Source organism: Bombina bombina, chromosome 2 (assembly GCF_027579735.1).
Source record: "Bombina bombina isolate aBomBom1 chromosome 2, aBomBom1.pri, whole genome shotgun sequence".
In the NCBI taxonomy this organism is placed as follows: Eukaryota; Metazoa; Chordata; class Amphibia; order Anura; family Bombinatoridae; genus Bombina; species Bombina bombina.
The window spans coordinates 890,146,505-890,163,369 of record NC_069500.1 but is presented as its reverse complement, the minus strand read 5'-3'; positions in this window follow the sequence as shown (position 1 = coordinate 890,163,369).

The window sequence follows — 16,865 nt, the reverse complement described above, 5'->3', positions numbered from 1 at the left end:
AAAGTGCTGTCCAGAGTTATGAACCAAAAAAAATAGATGCCTTCTTTTTCAAATAAAGATAGCAAGAGAACAAAGAAAAATTGATAATAGGAGTAAATTAGAAAGTTGCTTAAAATTGCATGCTCTATCTGAATCACAAAATAAAAATTTTGGATTCAGTGTCCTTTTAATTGCTGATTCATTTCTAAAAATGAATTTAATGTCTTTTTAATTACACAGTATGTGGGTTTAATGGGACAGATACCGGGTTTGACTGCTTTTAGAAATAGGATTCAAGTGGTTCACCAATTTTAGTAAGAATTTATAAATGTATTTTCGAACATTTTTTGTATCAAAAATGAAAAAAAAAAATCAAAAGGAGCAAAATATCTTCATGGATTTTAGTATAAGTATGGTTTATGTTTGAAACTGAGTGCAATGTCCAAAATAAAATGTTTTGAAAGAAAAAGTTTGTTCTGTGTTTCTTTAAAACATAAACAACAACAAAAAGTTTATATCATGTGGTGTAAATAAATAATATGAAGAAGGGATTCATTTGACCAGATAAAGCGCAATTTTTTTTGCTTTAATCTTCCTATTGTCACATATCTTACAAAAACAATGGGAATCAATGCATGAAGCAGGAGGTGGGTGATGCTTAGCAAGCAGGAATAAACCCCATATTTTGTTTCTTTCTTAAACTGTGCTGGTATGAAACATTTGCAGTGAGAGATAAGAATTTTATATCTGATCTCACAAGAGCAAGGTTTCGGGACTCAGGAGATTGAAGGGGGGTTGCCTGATACTCAATTTTGTTTGGTGGGACTGTGTTGGGGGTGGAGTAGTGGACATGTATGGGCTGTCGGTAGGTGTGTCTGGCTGTGTGTGGGCAGGGCTAAGATTAGGACATATGGCTGTCTCAGGGGAAAGAGCTCAGAATTAGGGACTCTCTCTGAAATCGGGATAGTTTGGAGGTCTTGCCTATGTGTTTAATTGAACCCCTTTGCAGAGGTTAAACACCTACTTATTTAGGGTCAGTAATACAAAAATGAAATAATGTATATTTAACATCAACTCTTTAATAAACTGATTAATCGGGCTGTGTAATACGTCCCAACATTTGTGAAACGATTTTTAAGACATGGGGGATTAAAGAGTTTGTGTACAGTAGCCCACTTACATATTGTGGGTGGGTCACATAGGATGGGCAGGAAAACTGGATTTCCATGGGGCGGCTCAGCCAGTCCCTTAAAACCGCGACACAGAGGGGATGCGGGCAGGAAGTGGGCCATACCTCCCAACTCATGACAATCACGCATGATAGTTGGGAAGTATGCTGTATGCCTTCTGAGAATTACCTCTATCTAATACTAGCCAGCCTCTATGTACATTATACAGATAAAACAACCCACCTGCTGACATGGTTTGTTGTGGGTTTTTTCAAGGCTAAAGGTAAAAAAGGTTAAATATTATAGATATATTTATACCTATCTCAAAAATAGACATTATAATTGAAACATCTGGAAAATAAATAATTGACCATATATGCAAATTGTGTAATGATGTCACCATACTAATGACATCATATCAATGCACATGGTCCAAAGCCTATTTAGGTATGCTTCTCAACAAAAGCTTCCAAAAGAACAAAGCAAAATAAATAGAAGTCAATTAGAAAGTGGTTTAAAATGGTATGCTCTATCCGAATCATGAAAGACAATCTGGGGGTTGCAAGCTCTTAAAGTACCAGAGGTGTCATTGAAGGCACTGTACCACCACAGACGAGTGGCAGGACTGTGCCAAAAAGATCATGGGCTTGAGGTCTGCTAACAGAACTAAACGCGCTCTGCCTGTCTTCTGAGCCATGTTGCCTAAAGCTGTGATGATGTTAACTTGGGACTACAACAGGGCAAATGTGATCTCTGGCTCAAGAGCCGATGCCTGTATGAGAACCAAGGACCTCTGTGACATCACAGTCCTCCATGGTAACACACCACCACTAGCTACAAACAATGCAGGCAGAGCCTAGGTGAGCTAAGCTTTCACTCTAGAGGGGACCTCTAAGCCAATACAGGACAAGGCTTCTCAACCGGGGAAGACTTTAATCTTATTTTCAATCTCTTTGCCCACCTTATGACGCACTCTCTTACACTTAGGCTCGTTAGGGCTGGCCACCAGCGGCACTTTTCTCCATACTTGGCAGATCTCCCTCTGAGGTGCATTGCCATAAGCACCCTATCAAAGTGCTATGGATCGCCGGAAAAATGTAACCCAAAATAAAAGCCTCTCATTTCAAATGACGTGCAGGCTGGGAGTACGTAAATGAGCCCACCGGCCAGGCGGGTAAAGCAATAAAAGCAGGTGACAAGCTAACCTTATATCTGGCAGACATTTTTAATCAAGGAAGTCTGAAGCTACATGGGGGTTCACACTTTATTCAAGGTTAGAACTTTAGGAGCCTATTTGGGGTCAGAATGAACCCTTACATAAGTTAAGAGCATAGATTAAGTCTGTGCTGCACACACATGTCTCTCTTCACCCCCCCCCAACTCTTAAACACATGTAGCAAGAAACCCCTTAAAAAATGTCATTAGAAGAAAATAAACCTTTCAGCATAGAAGAAAACACAATTTTTTTTGTTTGCTTGTTTTTTGTCCCCACTTATGTGCAACCCCAAATTTTTCTTTCATGGTTCAAATAGGGCATACAATTTGTTGATTCACCTGTACTATCAAATTTGCTGCGTTCTCTTTGTATCCTTTGTTGAAATGAAAGGTAGGCAATGCACAACTGGGAGCTAGCTGAACACAAGCTGTGAGCCAACGACAGGAGAGGAGGCACACTGGTCCAGTCACTGCATCCAGTGAGCCAACGACAAGAGGCACATGGTGCAGCCTCTACAGCAGGTTAGCCAACGATGAGAGGAACACACCTCCAGTCGCTGCAGCCGGTGAGTCAACGGCAAGGGGCACACATGTCTAGTCTCTGATCAGCAGCTTGCTCCCAGGAGTGCATTGCTGCTCCAAAGTCTACCCAGGTATGCTTTTCAACAAAAACTACCAAAAGAATGAAGCAAAATAGATAGTGGTACATTGGAAAGTGGTTTAAAATGGTATGCTCTCTCCGAATCATGAAAGACAATTTGGGGGTTGCAAGCTCTTAAAGTACCAGAGGTGTTATTGAAGGTACTGTACCACCACAGATGAGTGGCAGGACTGTGCCAAAAAGATCATGGGCTTGAGGTCTGCTAACAGAACTAAACGCGCTCTGCCTGTCTTCTGAGCCATGTTGCCTAAAGCTGTGATGATGTTAATTTGGGACTACAACAGGGCAAATGTGATCTCTGGCTCAAGAGCCGATGCCTCTATGAGAACCAAGGACCTCTGTGACATCACAGTCCTCCATGGTAACACACCACCACTAGCTACAAACAATGCAGGCAGAGCCTAGGTGAGCTGAGCTTTCACTCTAGAGAGGACCTCTAAGCCAATACAGGACAAGGCTTCTCAACCGGGGAAGACTTTAATCTTTTTTTCTATCTCTTTGCCCACCTTATGACGCACTCTCTTACACTTGAAGTGAAGCAGGCACGTTAAGGCTGGCCACCAGTGATACTTTTCTCTGTACTTAGCAGATCTCCCTCCAAGGTGCTTTTTCCATAAACACCCTATCAAAGTGCCATGGAGCAGCGGAAAAACCTAGCCAAAAATAAGTCCCTCATTTCAAATCACGCGCAGGCTTGGAGTATGTAAATAAGGACCGATTTAACAGAAGGTGCAGATGAGCCTATCGGCCAGGCAGATAAAGCAATATAAGCAAGTGACAAGCTCACCTTATATCTGACTGTCATACTAAGCTGCCTTTACATAGTCCATTGATTTCAACCTATATAAATCTAATATACTTACAAAAAAGCCCTAAATTGAGCTTAAATTAACCCCATTAAAAAGGTGACCCATTTAACACAAGCAATCATATCCCTGAATTATGTTTCTATCCAGGAATGTAGCCAAACCATTTTTAAATATATCTAAGGTAGTGTCATTTACTACTTCCTTAGGTAGTGAGTTCCACAATTTTATTGCTCTTACAGTGAAAAAAAAATCTCTGTTGCAGGAGATTAAATATCCTCTCCTCCAGCCTTAAATTGTGTTCTCTTGTCGCAGACAATTTTCTTGGAATAAACAGCACTTCTTTCATCTCTGTATATGGGCCTTGAATATATTTATATAAAGTAATCCTGTTACCTCTCAAGCGCCTTTTTTCTAGAGAAAATAGACCAAGTTTGACTAGCCACTCGTCATAGCTTAAATTCTCCATTCATCTTATTAGCTTTGTGGCCCTTCTCTGAACTTTTTCTAAGTCTGCAATCTCTTTTTTTGAGATCAGTCCCCAGAACTGCACTCCATATTCAAGTTAGGTCTTACCAGGAATTTATATAGTGACAGAATTATGCTTTTGTCTCTTGCATCAATGCCTCTTTTAATACATGATAGTATCTTATTAGCCTTAGAAGCCGCTGCCCTGCATTGTGGACCCATCTTTAGCTTGTTATCTACTACTACTCCCAAATCCCTTTCCTCCTCTGTGTAGCTAAGTCTAGTCCCATTTAAATAATAGACTGCCTGCTAATTTTTACTTCCAAAATGTAGAACCTTGCATTTTCCCATATTAAATCTCATATTCCATTTACTTGCCCAAAACCAGTTTGTCCTGCTGACCTATTGACCTTACACAACCTTGTATCATCTGCAAAAATAGAGATGTTGGAATTCAATTCTTGCTCCAAATCATGAATAAAAATATTAAAAAGAAGAGGGCCCAGTATTGATCTCTGGGGACTCCACTGATGTCCAATCTGAGTATGATCCGTTCGCTACTACTCGTTGCTCACTGTTTTTTTTATCAAGTTATTTATTTTAACATTTTCAGATATTCCCAGTCCCTTAATTTTGTACATTAATCTCTCATGTGGCATTGTATCAAACGCCTTTGCAAAATCCAAGTACAGATGGCCCTCCGTTTACGCCGGTTCAATTTGCGTCGTTTCAGAATAACAACCTTTTTTTCTAGTCATGTGACTGCTATTGAAAAGCATTGAGAAAGCAGTGCATTGATTAAAATAGCCAGTAGGTGGAGCTGTCCGCTTGTGTTGCAGCAAAGATACACACATGCAGGCTGAAATTAATCAGTGTAGCTAGTTAGACATGAGCTATCGAGCAGTTTTTATAGGAACAAGATCTTCCTGTCTATAAATTAATCCAGATTGGAATGCATAAAAGGAACTGTTAGCAGAAAAATGATAGTAAAGTCTGTGTTGTGTGATTTTTTATTAGGTTTATAATGCTGTTTTAGCAAATTTTTTTGTTCATTTAACTTAGTTTAATTATATATTCTGTGTTGTGTGATTATTTGATACTGTTTATAATGCTGTTTAGCATTTAAATTCTTCATTTCAAAGCTTTAAAAATAATGTATTAGGTGTAACTTATGACAATTTTGAGAGGGGCCTGGTTCTAACTCCCTCACTTCCCATTGACTTATATTATAAACTGGGTTTCGATTTACAACCATTCCTTCTGGAACCTAACCCCGGCGTAAACTGAGGGCTACCTGGTATATCACATCAACTGATTCCCCTTTATCTATATTTTTACTTACTTTCTAGTAGAATTTAATTAGATTAGTTTGACATGATCTACTTCTCATAAAACCATGCTGATTTGAACTCATAATCTCATTCGAATATACTCATCAATAAAATCCCTTATAATCCCATCAAGTAATCCCTTACTACCTGTGAAATTGTCATTGAAACAAGAAATCATGGTCTTTGTTAACATATATTCTTTGTGATGTCCCAGTGGAATAACAAGCAGCCACCAACCTTTTGCATTACTGGATAGATGTGAAGGTCACAGTGTAACTAAAAGCTCCTGAGCAGGAGTTTACCTATGTATTTAAACGGATATGAAACCCAATTTTGTTCTTTCATGATTATTTCTAAGAGCATGCAATTTTAAACAACTTTGCAATTTACTTCTATTATCTAATTTGCTTCATTCTCTTGATATCCTTTGTTGAAAAGCATATCTATATAGGCTCAGGAACTGCCGATTGGTGGCTGCACATAAATTCCTTGTGTGATTGGCTCACCTATGTGCATTGCTATTTCTTTTAGAAAGGATACCTAAAGAATGAAGCTAATTAGATATAATAAGTAAATTAGAATGTTTTTTAAAATGGCATTCTCTATATGAAGTATGCAAAAAAAAAATTGGGGTTTCAGGGCCCTTTAAACACACTGTTACCTAGGCTCACTAATGCAACATTCTCTTATTAAAGGGATACTGAACCTAATTTTTTTCTTTCATGATTCAGATAGAGCATGCAATTTTAAGCAACTTTCTAATTTACTCCAAGTATCAATTTTTCTTCGTTCTCTTGCTATCTTTATTTGAAAAAGAAGGCATCTAAGCTTTTTTTTGGTTCAGACCTCTGGACAGCACTTTTTTATTGGTGGATGAATTTATCCACCAATCAGCAAGAACAACCCAGGTTGTTCACCAAAAATGGACCGGCATCTAAACTTACATTCCTGCATTTCAAATAAAGATACCAAGAGAATGAAGAAAATTTGATAATAGGAGTAAATTAGAAAGTTGGCTTAAAATGTCATGCTCTATCTGAATCACGAAAGAAAAAATTTGGGTTCAGTGTCCCTTTAATTAGTGTGTGATATTTATGTTATTTGTGCATTACAATTCTCTTAAAGGTCTCCTCTAGCAGTCTACATTTTCTGCAAAAAAAAGTCAAGTCAAAATAAACTTTTATGATTAAGAAAGAACAAGCAGTTTTAAGTCACTTTCCAATTTACTTCCATTATCACATTTTGCAGTCTTTTTATATTCACACTTTTTAGAGAACAAGATCCTACTGAGCATGTGCACAAGCGCACAGGGTATACATATACTAGTCTGTGATTGGCTGATGTCTGTCACATGATACAGGGGGCCAAACAATGGCAGAAAAAATAAATGTGTCAGAAAAAGAATCTACTGCTTATTTGAAATTCAGAGTAGGTGTTATTGCATTGTCTTTTTATTATTCACTTGTTAACTGCGTAATTATACTGCATTGAGTGGTCCTTTAACCCTTTGTGTGCTAATGACGGCTCTGAGCTGTCACAGAGTTTCCCACTCTGGTGCTAATGACGGCTCAGAGCCGTCACTAGCACTCTCCCACCTTGAGGGAGATCTGGGGGCTCCCACCCCGGCGATCGTGCCTGTAGAGTGACAGGAATCGCTGAGGCATCACGTTTTGTGCAGTGATGTCTCGCGCAATGACGTGATGACGACGTCACCGCGCAACTTTATTTATACTTAACAATGTTAAGTATAGGAGCAGGGGGCATGCTGCTTTGAAGCCTGTATCTCAGGCATCTAAGCAGCTACAGACCCTCAAGACCCACCGTTGGAAAGGTAATCGCCTAACATTTCCAACAGTGTAAGTCTTGGGGATCTGAACCCCAACCCCCCAAGAAAGTTAAAAAAAAAAAAAAAAAAGAATAAAAAAAAAGGACAAAGATGCCAATTACTACCTCAGGCTATTCCTCTGAGGTACTCGCCTTGGTAGCTCTTCCTTCTCTTTGTTAATGAAAATCTATTTGGCTGATATTTGCTATGGGGTGGAATATGAATAGATCTGTCCATAAACACAATACATGTTCCTCCCTGCACACCTTGCAGCATGTGTAACTTATAAGTGTTCAGGAAAACATGGCTGAGGTGGCAACCCTAGTCACGACTAAGAACAAAAATGAGGCTAATATACTTGTTGGCTTGGAAGCGATTATCTGAAGAAGAAGAAAAAAAAAAGCTAAATCGTTATTGAACAGAGTAAATTTTAATTTCTGAAGCTTTTGCTGCCTGCCAAAAAGCCTTTCCTGTCTTTAGAGTAAAATATATATATATTTACAAATAATTTTAATTGTACCCATTCATATGGGTTGAAAAAATATCCACAACATTTTTACAAGAGATAATAGCATTACCCAATTTACTTGCTCTCCTTGTCAATAATCTGTTGTCCTTTTTTTTTATGACATTACCAACTGGTCATCTATTTCCTTTCGAAAATAAAAGAAAATCACAGGGCCACATGTACTAAACTTGAGAACTTGTCCGCACGCATTTGCAACATTCGGGCAGCGGACCCCGTTCATCCACTGCTCTAATTTACCATTACACACTCAACTGGTTGTGTAATACCCCCCTTTCGTCATGCGACCAATTGTGCGCGAGAAGGGCCTGGTAATTTCTCACCACCAACTCAGAGGTGGCTGAGATTGTAAAATGCAGCTGTATAATGACCGCTGCTTTTTACATAGCGGGAGGGCTCAGAAGCAGCTTACGCTCCTTAGTACATGGTCATATAAGTACATTTACAGGGATAAATAGGTCAAAAGTGAATTGTGCATTAATGGATTTCAGTTTAAAATAGAAGCACTTTTGCAGCAAACTTCCGTTAGGAGAAAAACGTTAATACTGTTTTACAGTGGCATATGCACATATGCTGTTAGTGGCGTCCACCGGAATTCAAACACCACAGCTTCTCAAAGAGCTGGCAGTGGGGTTTTGTGCCAGTGAAGACTTACTTTATATCATACAAACCACTGCTGACTCTCTGAATAGCTGCGGTATTTTAATGCTGATACACGGGCACTCATAACATATGTGCATATGCTGCTGAAAAAATAGTATTACCTTTTGCTAATGGAAATATATTGCAAAAATGCTCTATTTAAAATATTAAAGCACCCATGTACCTTTCAATGTTCACCTTTATATATCTTAAAGGGATATGAAACCCAACATTTTACTCTCATGATTCAGATAGAGCATGAAATATTAAACAACTTTCTAATTTAATTCTATTATACATTTTTCATCGTGTTTATTAGTATCTTTTGTTGAAAAGCAGGGATGTAAAGCTTAGGAGCTGCCCATTTCTGAAGCACTATATGGCAGCAGTTTTGTAAGAATGTTATCTAATTGCAAGAGCACTAGATGGCAACATTATATCCTGCCATGCAGTGCCCCAGAGGCCAAGATAGGTATCTCTTCAACACAGAATATCATGGGAACAAAGAAAATTTTATAAAAGAAGTAAATTGGTAACTTTTTAAAAAAATATTATGGTCTATCTGAATCACAAAATTATTTTTTGGGGGTTTCATATCCCTTTAAGGCTACTGGTTATGGATTTGTTACAGTGTAACTGCATTTTAAAATCACTCTGATCTGATTAAAAACAAACAAAAAAGATACAGCAATAAACACTTAAAGGGACACTGAACCCAATTTTTCTTTCATGATTCAGATAGAGCATGCAATTTTAAGCAACTTTCTAATTTACTCCTATTTTCACATTTTCTTCATTCTCTTGGTATCTTTATTTTAAAAGCAATAATGTAAGTTTAGATGTCGGCCCATTTTTGGTGAACAACCTGGGTTGTTCTTGCTGATTGGTGGATTAATTTAACCGACCAATAAACAAGTCCTGTCCAGTTTTATGAACCAAAAATAGCTTAGATGCCTTCTTTTTCAAATAAAGATAGCAAGAGAACAAAGAAAAAATTATAATAGGAGTAAATTAGAAAGTTGCTTAAAATTGCATGCTCTGATGCTCTGGGGTTCCGGTGGAGGTGGAGCAAGCAGGTGTACCTGAGCTCTGATCTCCAGTCCCACAGCTGCTGGCGGTGATCTTCGCGCCTCTCCCAAGCTTGGGGGTTTGCATTAGGACAGTTATTGTCAACACTCTTGGAACCCATTCAGCGGCACTACACCCCGCTGTCAAGGCAGAGGAGCTGCTAAACATACCTTGTACTTAGACCCCTATAAAAGAATTACTGAAACGGACTCAACTATCCTATCAATCTAAGAAAGTCTATTACAGTGACCTCCGTTTCCTCCTAACCTAACTATATTGGGTCAGAAAGAGTTATAATTACATTTAACCTACAACAGCAGAATATTGGCTTTATCCCGAATCTCCCGCTAAGCCACATTGTTCTCCCATTCCCTGCACCCCCGGCTTTCGCTCACCTGTCTCCTCCCTTCCACCTTCTCTAACGGCTGAGATCGCTTGCCGTAGAATCTTTGCACCAGACAGAGACATATCGTCCGCCTCTGGACTCTTCGTTTGGTCCTGTTTCAGCTCTGGTTGTTTCCTTCGCCCTCCCCCTCTCCCACCGGTGCTGCGTGAGAGGGGGTTAGGGTAATTTTACACAGAGGTCAAGTGGAGGTATAGGACCGAGCCTACCGGCCCGTGAGACGGTCCCTTACTTGGATCCCTCCCCCTCCTCTCCCACCGCTGCTGCGTGAGAGGCGGGAGGTAAGCTGTTGAAGGCTGAACGTCGGGGAGCTCTAACGTAGAGTAAGTCCCTAGCATCTTAGGATACCAAGCAAGCCACTCCACACGAAACATCAACGAGGAATACTATCAGCGGAAGACCGTGGAAGGAGGAGGTGAGTAACTGAACTATTCTTGAGGGGGTGCGCAGGGAGGATTTTTTGCTATAATAAGCTTGGAGACATATACCCCCTACACCAAGGGAGAGAAAGTCAAGGTAAAAGAATAAAGGGAACTTTTATCTCAAATGACCACAGAATTGAACTTAAGAGCAGTCATTTCTGCCTAGAGCTCATCTCAAAAAAGAGGGGAACGAAGAAGAGGAAGGATAAGGGGGAAGAGGAGTGAAGATAAAGATAAGAAACACGAACTGTTATATTACATGGAAACAATTCTTTAAAAAGACTCGTTTAACTCTGAAAAGTTGGACCTTAATTTTCTACTTTGCTTGCCTTACATTAGAAATTAATAAGGTTTATGGTTTTGGTGTCTCCCTTCCTTTTTAGTTTTTCCCCCCCCATGTTTAGGTATCTTCATTTTATGTCTATTTAAAATCTGACAAATTACCCATCCAGTAGAAAGCTAATATTGGAGCTCTAGCATAGAAGAGGTCTTAAAAAGTGCTACTTTGGTTAATTTTTGTCTGTTACAAATTGACTACATACAATCAGATGTTGAGGGTTCAAGATAATCCTTAGGGACCTGGTTGAAAAAGGGTTTTTTTTTTTTTTTATTTCACTGCCTTATATAAGAGAATTTAAATGTATGATTCTTCCTTTGGCCTTTTATCCCTTATGACAAGGCTGTAAACCTCTATTCCTGTTTCAGTAGTTAATTCAACAAGATTATATTGTCTGTAAATCAGAAATTTAGGGTGTTTGGATAAAATCTATTTGGCTTGAATTTGTAAAATGATGCTGTGCTAGAGACTATCTGTACCTTGAAAAATGTGTTCTTATATAAGCAATCCTTGAGAGTGGATTATTCTATTACCTTGAACTCTGGTTTCACAGAAATTCTGCTCAGTTCAACTTAATCTTTGACTTGTATGATTTAAATCTGTAGAGGAGCAACCTTAAGTGTTAAGAAAATTTGTAAAATTCACCTTGCTACATTGGTTAATCTTTGTTTGTCATAAACTGACTACATACAATCAGATATTGAGGGCTCAAGGCAATCCTTAGGGGCCTGTTTGAAAAACATATATATATTTTTTTTTCCCCTAGCTTACATAAGAGAATTTAAATGTAGGATTCCTCTTTAAGCCTTCTATCCCCTATGTTCTAGCTTTTTAGGCATATATTGTCTGTAAATCAGAAACTTAGGCTGTATAGATAAAATCTACTTGCCCTGAATCTGTAGAATGATGCTATGCTAAAGACTATCTACACCCTAGAAAAATGTGTCCTTTATAAGTAAACCTTGAGAATAAATTACTCTATTACTTTTAACTCTGGTTCCACAGAAATACTGCTCAGTTCAATTTAATGTTTGACTTGTACGATTTAAATCTGTATTTTGTTATTGTTTTTTTCCACTTTCTATTTTTTTTTTTTTTATACATTGACTGGGGCAGGAGAGGGGGGAAAACAATAATAATAGAGGAGCAACCCTAAGTTCTAAGAAAATTGTAAAACTCACCTTGAAAGGTGGCCCAAAGTAATATAGGTATAGCTATTTATTTATTTCTCCTCAAACTTGCCCTGTCATTGAATCAAGGCCCCCTGTTAACCTCTGACGATAGATATTTACCAGCAAGATATAATTAGGGTAAAAAGTATATACCCTCCCCCCACCTAAGATAAGGAGAAAGCCTCACCAAGGGCTACTACAAGTTTACTCAAAACCCTACCAAGTAACGGCTAGAGGAGGAATAGTTACAGTGTAAGAAGTACTTAGTTAGAAGCTCTATTTAGGAGACAGGAGTACTAATTGGTGACTGCATTACAAAGTTTATACCTGTCTCATATGCTCTCATAATTGCACATAGATAGTTCTTACAATTAAATTATCCTTACCACAGTTATTACTTATATTATCACGGGCTTTTAGCCCTCTACACTGTCTGGGCCCCGACCCCCTAGATCACAATCTTCTCACCGTCCTTGCACTATCACTGCCTCACTGTCCTATACCCAATAAACTGATCACTACCTAACACCCTCACAATCCTCCCCCCCCCCCCCTTTTTTTTTTTTTTTTTTTTTTTTTTTTTTGTTTTGTCACTTCACTACAGCTAATTAAAGCCATTTTTTGCACTCTCACCCCCAATCACGAGGTATATGGATAAATTCCTCTCTAACTCACTGAAAACACCCTCCCCAAATATGGCAGGAAGGCATAGAGACAGGAAACTTAAGAATGCACAGGACCCAGTCTCTGATCTTCAAACAACTCCTGCTAATACTGCAGTATCTTTAGAAACTCTTAACATGCAGACACTAGTATCTAATATTGCAGATGCACTTGCTCCTAAATTTGAGGTTCTTAAATTTGAAATCAAACAAGATATTTCCTCCCTAACCCATGAGATAAGGCAGTTCTCGAATAGGTTGCAGGAAGTAGAGCAGAGGGTCTCGGACTTGGAAGACCAAGCAACCTCACAGTGTGCTAAGTTAGAGTCTTCAATTAAAAATCTGCAAAGAATGACTGACAGGCTTGAAGACCTTGAAAACCGTTCCAGACGGAACAATTTAAGAATAATTGGCCTCCCTGAAAATAAACATTTTGAAGATCTTGATACTTTCATATCTGATACACTCATCAAAGCTCTAAAAATCCCATCCACACATCCACCGATTATAATTGAAAGAGCTCATAGAGTAGGTGCCCCCGCTCTGATAGTAACAATAGCACTAGACCTAGGCCTGTAATCACAAGACTACTTAACTACAAAGACAAAAATTTAATACTACAATATTTCCGTAAAAATCAACCAATTATGATTCAGGATAATAGAATTTTGATTTTTCAAGACTTTTCGGCAGACACAGCCCTTAGGAGAAGAGAGTTAGCACCGATTTGTACTAAATTCATCCAACAGGGGTATAGAGCGGCCCTGATCTATCCTGCAAAACTTAAAGTAGTGGTAAAAGGGATAACACATATAATTGAGGATAGTCCAACTGCAGAAAATCTCTTTAAGACCCTAGACACATAAGTATAAGCCATGAATTGTGTAATCTTTTCTCAACATCCCTTTAAGACAGGTGTATGGCAATGGCAGCTACATGGTTGGGGGATTTTCTTTTTTCCTTCTTTTTTCTTTCTTTTTTTTTTTTTTTTTTCTCTTTTTTCCCCCTTTTTTTTTTTTTCCTCTTCCCCTTCTATTCGCATTCCTTCCCTCCTCGATTCTCTCATGGTCTTCGTCTTTAACACTTTTAGAAAACTATAATGCAAAAGACAGATAATTTTAAAATTATATCTTGGAACGTAGGGGGAATCTCGTCCCCCATCAAACGAAAGGCAATCCTGACACACTTACGGAAAGCGAAAGCTGATATCGGATTAATACAAGAAACTCACTTAAACTCTGAGGAATCATTAAAATTAAAATCATCTTGGGTAAAGGAAGTTCTGGCTGCCCCGAGTTATGGAAAGAACAGGGGGGTTGCAATACTTATAGGTAAAAGATTACAAGTGGAGACTCTGTACTCTGAGGCTGATCCCGGGGGGAGGTATGTGGTGACTATATTGAAAGTTGGCCAGATTAAATATACAATATGCAATGTCTATGGCCCGAATAAAACTGACCCTGAGTTCTGGGATTCATTGCAAGCCAAGCTTCTTCTTATTAGTACAGGCCATTTAATCCTGGGAGGGGACTTCAATATGGCCCCCCATTGTCCGTTAGATAGACTCAGAAGAGATACTAAGCACCCAAAACAAAAGAAGGATAGTCTTGATTTTAAAATGATCAATAAAATTAAGCAGATTCTTGCTGTACGGGATATTTGGAGATGTCAGAATCCTGATATTCAGAATTTTACATGTCTATCTAAGGCTCACAAAACTTTATCAAGGATTGATTTGTTTTTAATTGATGATCGCTTAGGCTCGGCAAAGGTAAAAACAGAGATATTGCCAATTTTTCTATCAGATCATGGCCCCATCTCCCTTGAATTTAATTCCATCCAACTAAAATTGAAGAATGTGCGATTTTTCTTTCCTTATTATCTATCTACTGACTTGAAATTTAAAGAGTGGCTTAAGAATAAATTTAAGGATTACGCTCAATTCAATAACACCTATGTTGATCGCACAGATATCTTCTGGGAAACTGCCAAAGCAGTCCTCAGAGGGGAAATCATTGCATATTCCACTATACAAAATAGGAAAAGGAAGACAAGGGAGAAGGAAGCGTGCAACTCTGTGATCAACTCTTATAATCTCTATTTACTGGAAAGAACTCCCCTAAATTGGGCAAGATATATACGGGCTAAAGCAGCTAGAGATACTTTTTATCTAACTCAGGAAATCTACAACGAATTGAGGCTACAAGCTAAATTGCACAAATTTGGAAATAAGTCCGGGAAAATGCTAGCCAAATTAATTAAGAATGAGAACAAAAAACTTAACATTGACAAAATTCAGCATAATGGGAAACATCTATCTAAGCCCGAAGAAATTTCAAATATATTCCATCAATACTTCCAAGACCTATACACTAGTAAAGAGTTTGACATAGAGAAAGCAAATGAATTTTGGAGCAAGATTACATTTCCTACGGCTTCGGCCGAAGCAACAAATAGACTTAATTCTCCCATCACAAGAGAAGAAATTGAAAAAACAATCGCCAAACTTTCTCTTAATAAAGCGTCAGGCCCAGATGGATTGCCCAATGAGTTCTACAAAATTCTTTCATCGGAGATAGTCCCCTATTTGGGCAATCTCTACAATGACATCTTCATTAACAAAAAACCGGTTGCACCCTCCTTCTCCTCTTCTCTGACTACTCTGATTCTAAAAGAAGGAAAAGATCCGACATGCAAAGAGTCTTATAGACCAATTGCATTGTTGAACTCAGACTATAAAATCCTTTCTTCAATTTTAGCGACGCGACTTCAGACTATTTTATCTAAAATAATCCATTCGGATCAGGCTGGTTTCCTTAACAATCGCAATTCCTCAGCAAAAATTAGGGAACTACTTGTCACCATGGAATATATCCAGGGAATCTCTGCAGGGGGCTTAGGGAGGGAGGACCTCCCTGATTTGGCCATTTTGTCAATTGATGCAGAAAAAGCTTTTGACCTGGTAATACATAAGCATATCATTTTCTCCTTAACAAAGTTTGGGATTGAGGGTAATTTTCCTAAGTTCGTGCAGAACCTATATGACCATTCCTTCACAAGTATAATTACCAACAATGATATTTCCTCTCCAGTTGTACTGAATAGGGGTACTCGACAGGGCTGTCCTCTCTCCCCGCTTCTTTTTGACGTAGCCATAGAACCTTTGGCAATTATGATTAGGAACACCCTGGAGGGTATAAAAATTCAGAACTACGAAATTAAAATTGGTCTTTATGCAGATGATTTACTTGTCTATCTTTCCAATACGGCCTGCAATATCCCAAAGCTTTCGCAAATTACTGATCATTTCGGCACTTTCTCAGGGTATAAAGTAAATGCCACAAAATCAGAGTTAATCTGGCTTAGGAAAAATATTAGAAGCAACTTCGAGTTTCCTTTTAGAGTGGTAACAGATTCAATGAAATATTTAGGAATTAACATCCCAATTAGGCTAAGGGACCTATACAAAGTAAATATAACTCCAATGCTTGCTTATTTTAAAGAAAAACTTAAGGCCTGGCAAAACTTACCACTTTCAATATCTGGTAGATCGGCCTTATTTAAAATGGTACTGCTTCCAAAGCTGCTCTAAATTCTACAGAATGTTCCAGTAACCATATTTGAAAAAGATCTACGCTTTATGAACTCAGCTATTAGGCAATTTATTTGGCAAGGAAAAAGACAGAGGATAGCCTTTTCTAAACTGACAGTCCCTAGAGAACTGGGAGGCTTAGCACTTCCAAATTTAAGAGCCTATAATTTATGCTTCCTAGCTCGCATAGTAGCAGACTGGATGTCTTCTAAGAATTATGTCCTAAATAATGAACTTGAATTAAATATTTGTGAACCATACTCACTAATGGCCTTAGCGCATTTAGAACCTAGTGACCTTCCAATAAGTATTAAAGAGCTTAAATTCATCTTGAATCCCCTTAAAGCATGGTTTAAGCTATCTAATCTTCTCTCAATAAACCATACAGCATCAAAACACCTTCCCTTGCTTAGAAATCCGAACTTCCAACCAGGCTTAGACTCTCTGATTTTCAACAGATGGCATAACAATGGCCTGACTAAAGTCATTTACTTAATTGATCAGGATAGAAAATGCGTCAAGTCATTTGAAGAATTGAAAAGTGAATTTAATTTGCCAAACAGAGACTTCTTTGCATATCTGCAGTT